This window comes from Lactuca serriola, chromosome 9 (assembly GCF_051521515.1).
Source record: "Lactuca serriola cultivar US96UC23 chromosome 9, Lser_US96UC23_V15, whole genome shotgun sequence".
Taxonomy (NCBI): domain Eukaryota; kingdom Viridiplantae; phylum Streptophyta; class Magnoliopsida; order Asterales; family Asteraceae; genus Lactuca; species Lactuca serriola.
In genome coordinates this window covers 3,349,194-3,359,196 of record NC_136416.1, presented here as the reverse complement: position 1 = coordinate 3,359,196, position 10,003 = coordinate 3,349,194, and the positions used below count along the sequence as shown (strand labels likewise).

General features: G+C 27.0%; 1 long non-coding RNA gene across 2 annotated transcripts; it reads right to left on the bottom strand.

The window, feature by feature from the left end:
- Positions 1-8,044: 8,044 nt before the first annotated feature.
- LOC145074436 (uncharacterized) lies at positions 8,045-9,451 on the bottom strand. 2 transcript variants are annotated; one of them, XR_013691842.1, is made up of 4 exons: positions 9,299-9,451; positions 9,063-9,221; positions 8,682-8,986; positions 8,045-8,211 (listed from the first exon to the last, which is right to left on the bottom strand). It is a non-coding gene; the product is annotated as an uncharacterized LOC145074436 (long non-coding RNA). The 2 variants fall into 2 exon arrangements; XR_013691841.1 differs by having other exon boundaries at positions 9,063-9,451.
- Positions 9,452-10,003: the final 552 nt, after the last annotated feature.

Sequence of the window (10,003 nt, the reverse complement as noted above, 5' to 3'; positions counted from 1 at the left end):
GAATGAACGACAGTGGAGGATATGGACATTGTTGTTAGGGCTCATCTCCATGGATGGAAAATGATATTTCTCAATGATGTCGGGGTATTTTCAATGACAAAAGAGCATTTACGTCTTTTTACACATATTCCCATCTTATTCCACCTTTTGAGGTAAGAGCAGGACAGCAAATTACAATTTTTGTCCTATTGACATCAATCACAGTCAGACACATCTATCTCCGTGTATGCCAAATGCAGTACAAGATTTTTATGTTCTGTTGTAGGGGCCCTAAACTTCAAATAGTTTGTTAGTTGACGATTGTTTAATTAATTAATTATTTAAAAAAAAAACTATGAGTTTCCCCAATCGTATGAAGCTTACAGGAAACACCCACATAGATGGCATTACAGGCCTATGCAATTGTTTAGGCTTTGCTTGCCAAACATTATCAAATTGAAGGTACATAAATGCAATAAATAACAATGTAAGAATCAAACTTAAGAACCATGTAACAATTGCTACAAGGAATACCAACATACTTTTATTGATTCAACAGAATCATCGTAGACTATGTTCTTAATGTTGTGGATGTTAAAAGTAGCAACATACTTACTTTCATTTATTTATGGATGACTTTTACTTTGGATTATGATAAACTAAACTAATTACTTTTTCCATCAACTTTGTTGAAATTTGTTGCAAATGTGTGTGTTTGGTTTATTTCCACCAACATAAAAAAAAATATAAAAAAAACTGACCCGTGCAACACACGAGCTTCTTTACTATATGAATTATCAAATTATGTAGGAAATGAAGTGTTTTGGACCGACTATTTTTAAAAGGTGTGAGTTGTGTCGTTTTAAGAATTTGTATCATGCTAATAAATTTTAGTCAGTAAATAATAGTTTAAATAAAGAAAATTTAACAATGGTTTTTCTAAAAGAAAATATTAAAATGGTTCTTTTTTTTTTTGAGTTTCAGGCTTGATATTTAAACAATCCGATAATTAATATAATGAACTAATACCGGATTATTAAGTATTGATAAACAAACGAGTGTATTGATAATATTTATAATTAAATATCCAAAGCATTTTCGCAAAAGCAAACAACTAACGATTAATATTGAGGATTAAAATTTGAGATGTCGCGAGATAACAAATTCAATTATAGAGTTTCGTCTAGAAACCAAATCAATCATTAATTCGCGATCACATCTAATTATCAGAAAGGGGTAGAAGCAGAATGTCTTGTTATTAGACAAAATTAAAAGATAGAACAAAGTAAAACCAACCTCGAAGTGGCAGATCTTTGACTGATGAACGACTACACAGAAGAACTTCTTGTCCTTAAAGGTTTTTATGTCGCTCTACTGTTATAAGCTTCATCATAAACGCCCAGGATTTTATGTAGTTTATTATTCGTTCCAACAACTATTGAAGAAGAATAAACGCAAAGTGATTACTCGGAGAGAGAGAGAGAGAGAGAGAGAGTGTGTGTGGTGGCCGCCCCTAGAGGCCCTAGGGCTACTTCTTGTTCTCCAAACAACTCATTTTATGTAGAATACTAGACGAATACATGCGTGTTGCACATAATACAATAATATATTTGAAATTTTTACAAATATATGTTTTTTAAATATATCAATGACATTGTTATTAGCTTTATATAATAAATCTTATAATAAGTTGGTATAAATATTGTTTGTTTTGAATTATATGATAATCTAGATATCTTTTAAAATTTTATAATCCTAAGTGTCTTAATGACGTCTACCTGCAGGTTACTTATGAATAAAATTAAAGATAATATATGATTTAATGATATTTATAGTTGTTGTTATGATTAATTAGTTTTAAAAAGTTTATTTGCTTAATATTTTAATTTCTATCATTGTAATTATTTAAAACATCAAACATTGTTTTTGTTTTTAAAGACAACAATATAATTTTTTTATATAATTTTACTTTTAACTATTGTTGTTGTAAGTTATTTATAATAACGTATTTCGAAACTCTTAATTATTTTAATTTGGTTTTAGAAATTTAATGTTTTTAAAATTTATTTGATGAATATTGTTAGTTTCTATGATTGTAGTTATTTAAAACAAAAAACATTGTTTTTGTTTTTAAAGAAAATATTATAGTTTTTTTTTATATAATATTACTTTTAATTATTCTTATTGTAAGTTATTCTTAAGCTATGTATTTGAAAATTATTAATGATTATAAAAAATAGTTTCATGGTTTTTTTTTGTTAGTTTAGGATTACAATTTAGGTTTAACACTATAATTTATAATCTTTAACTATTTATAAAACAGTCTCTCGATTTTTTTCAAATTAAACTGAAATTTTAATTTAAGTTAATTGTTTAATATTATATTAAAATTAATAATTTAACTATTTTGCATCAACTCATAAATTATACAAATGTTGTGACTTTAAAATGATAACTGCTTACATACGACAACATATTTAAACTAATAACTTAACTATAATATGTTAAAAAGTTAAAGTCATAATTATATAAGTAGAAATATAATATGAGATTTTAATATTGTAATTTTGTCAATCGTTGGAATGACTTCTACTCGTGACTTACACATGAATAAAACTAAAAATAATATATGGTTTAATGTTATTTATAGTTGTGGTTATTGTTAATTAATTTTTGAAAATTTATTTGCTTAATGTTTTAATTTCGATCATTATAATTTTTTAAAACATCGAACATTGTTTTTTTTTATCTTAAAGGTAACAATATAATCATTTATATAGAGTTATTTTTAATTATTGTTATTGTAAGTTATTTAAGCTACTTATTTGAAAACTTTTAACAATCATAAAAATATCTTTAGGAAATATTTTAGCTAAATTGAGATTACAATTTAGATTTTGCATTTATCACTACAATTTATCACTTTTAACTATTTACAAAACATTCTTTGGTTTTTTAAGTGGAACTGAAATTTATATTTAAGTTGAAACTGTAATATTATATTAGTATTTTGTCCAAACTGTTTAAAAGTTGCAGCTTTAAACTGATAATGGTTTACATACAACAACATTTTAAACCTAATAAATTGAGTATAATATATTAAAAGTTAAAGACATAGCTTTATAAGTAGAAGTAAAGATATCATTTTAAATTGAAATTTAGTTTATTTATGATTACACTTTAGGTTTGATATTTATTTAACTTTATTAACCAATTTATAATCATTATTAGAAAGACACTACAATTGATCACTTTTAACTATTTACAAAATATTTTTTGGATTGTTTAAGTTAAACTAAAGTTTATAGTTAACTTAACCCTGTAATGTTATATTTAAATTAATAATTTAAGTATTTTATACAAATTATTTCAAAATTGTATTTTTAAAATGATAATGATTTACATCAAATACTATATTAAAACTAATAAATTAAGTATAATATGTTAAAAGTTAAGAAAACATAACTTTATAAGTAGAAGTAAAGATACTATTTTAATATTGAAATTTAGTATATATATAATTACACTTAAGGTTTGATATCTATTTAACCTTATTAACCAACTTATAATTATTATTAGAAAGAAATTGAAAGGTCATTAGAGTTTCAAATGAATGTGGTAAAAAGAAAAATGCATGGGAGTTTCAAATGAATGTAGTGAAAGGAAAAAATGTTTCCTTTATAATATAGTATGATATGATATGATGATTTTAACGGGAACTGTGGCACGATCATATCGTCCCGACGTGAAATCTGTAAATCTGATTTGGTCCAACTCAATCGATCCCCAACTTACTAAAAATAAAAGCTCATCAACGATCGATATGTCATGCGCCTAAATCACGCGTATTCGTGGCATCGGCTAGGCACGACATACGTGTGGACTTGACACATCTCTTGATCCACTAAAACCTTAGAAAAAAATTTAGCCAACTTGTCGGTCAGATTTACTTCTAAAATTTCCGAACATATTTTAGGTAAAAGACTAAAAATAGTGTATTTTTTTTTAAACTTACTATTATAAAAACGTAAAATATACGAAAGACAGAAAATGAAGGTGTGGATAAGAATGAAATATGTATAATTTGGAAAGCATGTTTTTGTTATGCTGTGACCACGTTGAGTTCAATAAAAACGCACAACCACCACACCAAAAAAATCGTCTTTTAGTGCATCTATTTAATATTATCAAATTGACATCGTACCATATAATTGTTTCAATGCATATTATATTGTTTGTTGGAACTACTAAATGGAAACCATCGTATTTATAATTTACTACTTTTTTTCCCTTGTAAGTAGGGATGAGCATACGCGGTATCCGTCTCATTTTGGCGAGAACCGAAACCAAAACTGATGGTTCTTAGAAAGTTAGAACCGGAACCGGAAACGAAACCGGTCTAGACAGTTTTTAAATTTTTGAAACCAATCCTGAAACCAGCGGTTAACAGAAGCAGGTAATATGGTTACATCAATTTTATTAACTATTTTGTCAATAAAATTGTGACTTAGTTTGGTCCAGATCGAATGAACTTGGACTAAAGACGGACAAAATCAAATAAATATATTTTAAACAAGTCTAAATAAGACACATACCGATACAAAATACACACACACACACACACACACACACATATATATATATATATATATATATATATATATATATATATATACACACATATATATAAAGAGAGAGAGAGAGACTTCAATTGAGAAATAATAAAAAATGTTAAGATTTGAGAAATCATTTTCAGTCAATCATTTATTTTTGCCGCAAAATGCTCAATCGTATCGGTGAAAATGAGAAATGAATACACATGTGTTTTCCAACCAAACATGTTATCTTAAACTATATTAATTTTTACCTTAATAATAATATATACAAAAACATATATAGTGTTTTTTATTTATTTATTTTTTAATTTTTAAGAAACTATTTTTATCGTAAAACTATTTTAAATATATCCAAATTCATAATTTTTTATTCTCTATTAATAGACATTCATATTAATATAGTTTTAAGATAAAATAATTTTTTTATATTTTTATATTTCAGCTCTGGTTATTCATAAGTGAATAAAAATGCTTCATATTTTTATTACAGTACATTTGTTATTCACTTATTAATAAAACGTATGCTTAATTTTTATTTTTATTTTTTTACAATTTAAGTATCATTCATATATAAATATAACATGTAATAAGTTTTTACAATTTACATCCGTACTCGTCACATGTTATATTTACATATAAATAAAACGTGTATTAGCTCTTTTCACAATTTATATTCATATATGAATAACATATTAATCAAAATTTTGTTACAGTTCATTTGTTATTCATATATGAATAAGGAGTTCGAATTTTCAAAACATGTTATCTTTTATTAAGATACTACTTATTCATATATTAATAACAATTGAATTCTAATAAAATTCTGATAAATGTTCTATGCATATATGAATATAACATATAAGGAGAGTTAATATATGTTTTAGTTATATATAAATATAACATATGACGAAAGATAATGTTTGTGTGTGTGTGTGTGTCTATATATATATATATATATATATATATATATATATATATATATATATATATATATATATATATATATATATATGGGATAGTTCATGTGAGAACAAACTTTAAAGTGAGAACATGAGGACAAATTTTAGCCCTTAGATTTTTTTAATTAACGTTTAAGATGAATGAACCAGTATTTGTTGTATTCTATAATGATTTAAGTATAAAAATATATTCCACACAGATTTATAGGCGTTTAAGGCTAATTATGTAAAATGACATTTGTGATAATGAATGTAACTCTAGCAGAAGTCAAACGTACGTCAATAATCACTCCAACAAAAATCTCCCCAAATATGTTTCAATTCCGTTAGCAAGGATTGACAAAATCTTTCGAAGATTTTAAAAAATTTTCAAAAGATTCATCCATGTTTGTAGGTAAGATCGTATATATTGTGTGAGTTTTTTCATTCAAGATGTAATTTGGAGTACCATAGCTTCTGGAAAGATGAAGCAAAAGAATTCTAACAATGTTGAATCCTGGGATTTATCATATGATGATTTTGTTGATTCAAGATCGGGTAATAAACAATTTCAACTATTTTTCTATGAATGATGTTATTGTTGTTCTTTATTTGTAGGATATTAAACTGAAATTTGGGTTTTCTCTACCGTAAAGTGTGTTTGGTGAATCGAAATTCGAACATTGATGTCTTTTTGGTAAACCGAATTTCATGTTTCATCAAAAAAGAATAAGGTTTTTAGGTTAAGGGTTATGAGTTATTGGTTAATTAAGAAACAATGTAAGAAAAATAGAATATAGCTTTTGTTTTTTGGATTATGTATGGAATTAAGAATGAAGAATCGATGTCACTTTTCTTTTTTGAATCTTGTTAGGGTTTTGGTAACTGTATGTATGTGAGTTAGATTGAATATGTGTTAGAGAATTCGTCACAAAATTTCGAAAAGGAGAATGGATATTCTTAAAGGATTTTTTTCATGTTGTACATATTCATTACAGAATCTGAAAAGGAAAAATTGTTGCAAACTTTTACAACACATATATGGTTTAGAAATTGATATTCTGAAACGAATTTGGTCATAATTAGTGTATTTAATTCAAAATTTTGAAAAGGAAACATAATCCACATTATAAGAATTTATATGCTCATATAAATTTGGTCGTTATTAGTGTATTTGTTTTCCAGAATTTGTTCATATGTTATTAGGTGTATAGAAAATTTATGTCTTGTATATATTAAAGAAAGCAATCAATGTCAAACACTATATTTTAGCACATGTTGTAGGATCATCGTGTGTTTCATGGAACAATATGCGAAGTTTTCAAAACTTGACAAAAACACAAAGATGAAGAAGCACTACAAGAAAATTTCTATTTAGCTACAGAAAATTTCGTAGCCAAAAACTGAAATTCCGTAGCTAAAGCTGAATAACTACGAAATTTGTTACACAAATTTTCAATTAGACTCCGTAACTTTATTTCTTGTAGCAAATTGTTTAGCTACGGAATTATAATTCTGTAGCAATTTTGCTATGACGGTTTCTACGACATATATTCCGTTGTAAATTGAGTTCCATAGCATTTTCGTAGCAAAATCGATAACAATTTTTCCGTAACAAATTCCGTTGCAATGTTTCCGTAGCAAATTCCGTAGCAACTTTTCCATAGCAAATTCCATAACAATTTTCCATAACTAATTCCGTAGCAATATTTCCGTAGCAAATTTCGTAGCAATTTTTCCGTAGCAAATTCCATAACAATTTTTCCGTAACTAATTTCGTAGCAACGTTTCCGTAGCAACTTTTATGTAGCAATTTCCATAGCAATTTTTACATAACTAATTCCGTAGCAAATTCCGTGGCAATTGTTCCATACCATTATTCAATAAATTTTGATTATTCAATTAGACTATTATATCAATTTATAAAAATGCAATTAATATAAAACCACAAGTAAAAGAGTATTTCTATAGAAACTAAAAGAAATATCCAATATATCAAAAGATACATATTTCAAAATCAAAAGTGGCTACTAATTAAATATAAAATATTATTCGATACATAATATTCTATCATTGATTAATAAAAGTTTTAACCTACTCATTCAAAGCTTGTGCAAGTTGTTCAAACTTTGCTTGAACATCCATATTTTTCTGTTGAAACTCCACGTTCTCTTGTTGACCATCCTTATATTTTTCTGTTGAATATCCTCATATTGTCCGTGTTGCATCTCAACTAAGGTAATTTGGTTTGAGACATAAGTCTTTCTTTTTATGATCCTACAATATTTCAATATAACCAGTAAAAACAAGAACGAATGATTAAACAAGAAATTTGACCGTTAAATATTATAAATGATGTAAAGCACAAAAAATTACCTCAAAAGCCTTTTTCAAAAACATATGAATTTTTTTTCGTATTTTTGTCTAGCAGAACCAAATCCCACTGAAATGGCATTAAAAATGGACATTGCCTTTTGCACAACCTCTTCATGTGCTTCTATCATTGCAACCTATAGTGATTTGAGAGACGATTTTATAAAGGCTTGTACATTGGTTTATATAAAAATCAAAGAAAATAATGAATCATACTTACTCAGGTGGCCTTTGTACGATCAAAGATTGACACATAGAGATCACTAGCCAACCCATATGCCCTTTCACACTCTGCTTCTTCAACACTTTGTAAAATGGAAAAAGTTTAGTAAAACACAATAAGAATTAAAAAGAAAATTATATAAAACTAACATGCCATGAGAAGGTTATTGTAGGCACTGGTACATTTTACTTGTGCAAAATTTCTTCGAAACCAAGAAACATTAGAAACATCCGTACACATGTAGGAATGGAAAGATTCGTTATGTTTGGTTGGTTTATAGAAATAGAATAAATTTTCTTATGAATTTACAAAAATCTTCCCTTCGTTTTGGATTTTTATCGTGTTTAGTCCAGAATTGAAACCTTTTCCACAAAGGGACCACTTTTGTAGTTAATTGTTTTTGTGTTATATGTGAATATGATGTAGGGTAAAAATTATTGAATTACAAAACATGATAAAAGATTATTAAAACACAAATAAGATTATAATAAAACATATATAACTCTTTGAAAAAGATGGGACTTGTCTAGATTTTGAAATTCAAATTCTTACGGATAATGATGTATTTGAATCTTGCACATCCAATTTGTAAACAACACCATATTCGTATATGAATAACCGTAGGCTCAAAATCGTCTCCATAACCCTTCTTCGAATATGAGACTACAAAAGAATCACATTTTATCATAATTAAGAATTATATATAAATACATGGTAATGGAAAAACAAGGATATTTTTTAAAAATTGTAGTACCAATTCTTCATCTCACCAAGCTTCCCAACTTTCTTCTCCTTTAACACTAATTCCACCTCTATAGAAGAGCTAATTTGTCCGGTCTCTGAAGTCCTCTACCGTCCTAAAAATGGAAAACAAAAAAAAGTATAAAATATAAAGATGATGTCATAAATTATAAAAAGAAAAAATAAACTCACTTTTGCCACTTGAAACCGGATGGATTGAACAAATAAGGAGCAAAACGCCATGAAATGGCCATAAACCAACTGCTAACACTTAGAAGAATGTAGCCTACTAAACTACCTGCATTGTATACATATGCAATGTACACCACTAACAATAAAACCATTTCCATTCTGTTTCAATAAATAAATAAATAAAATATTAAAACCATGAGAGAGAGTGATTATTCTAGAGAGAGAAAAAAGAGTACCCTTTGACCAAATGACTTCACGAATATGTACACAGTGATCACTGTTAAGTGTTAACTGCATATTAAACCAAAAAAGTTGTTAGCCGTTTAAAAATAATAATACTATAAATTAATAAAAAAGAGTGTGTAGTCTACCATGGTGCAGAAGTAGAATCTAACAGTTATAAACTAGAACAAAAGCATCCGGAAAAAGTCAAAGAGTTCCCAAAACTTGCACCTTTTCCTTCATAATCCATATTCATTCCCTGCTACCTTCTAGTTTTTGATGAAGAAGGTGATGGTGATGGTCATGTTGATGGTGATTGGATCAGTTGTTGCATAATGATCTTAATAATTCAAGAAATTAAGAATCCATTGATAGGTCTGGTTTATTTGTTCCACCAAAGTTGTATAGTCTTTTTTCAAAGAACTTGCAGTGAATCATTCCAGTACTATGAGCACCTGTAATGAAACTATATAGATTAAGAACTGAAGCAACTAGAGTAGAGAACTGAAGAATAGATGATTGAATTGTGTACCTAAAAGAGTGATTATTTCTTTATCAGTGAAAACCCCTGTTGCAAATCTTGCAATATTTGTAGAAAGATCATATAAGGGACTAGGAAGCTCATAGGAGAGTTGAGAGAAAGATCGATTGCTGTCTTTTCTACCTGTGTGAGCTAGATAAAATGGTCCACCAGCCTGTAAAAGAAATTAGATATTAAT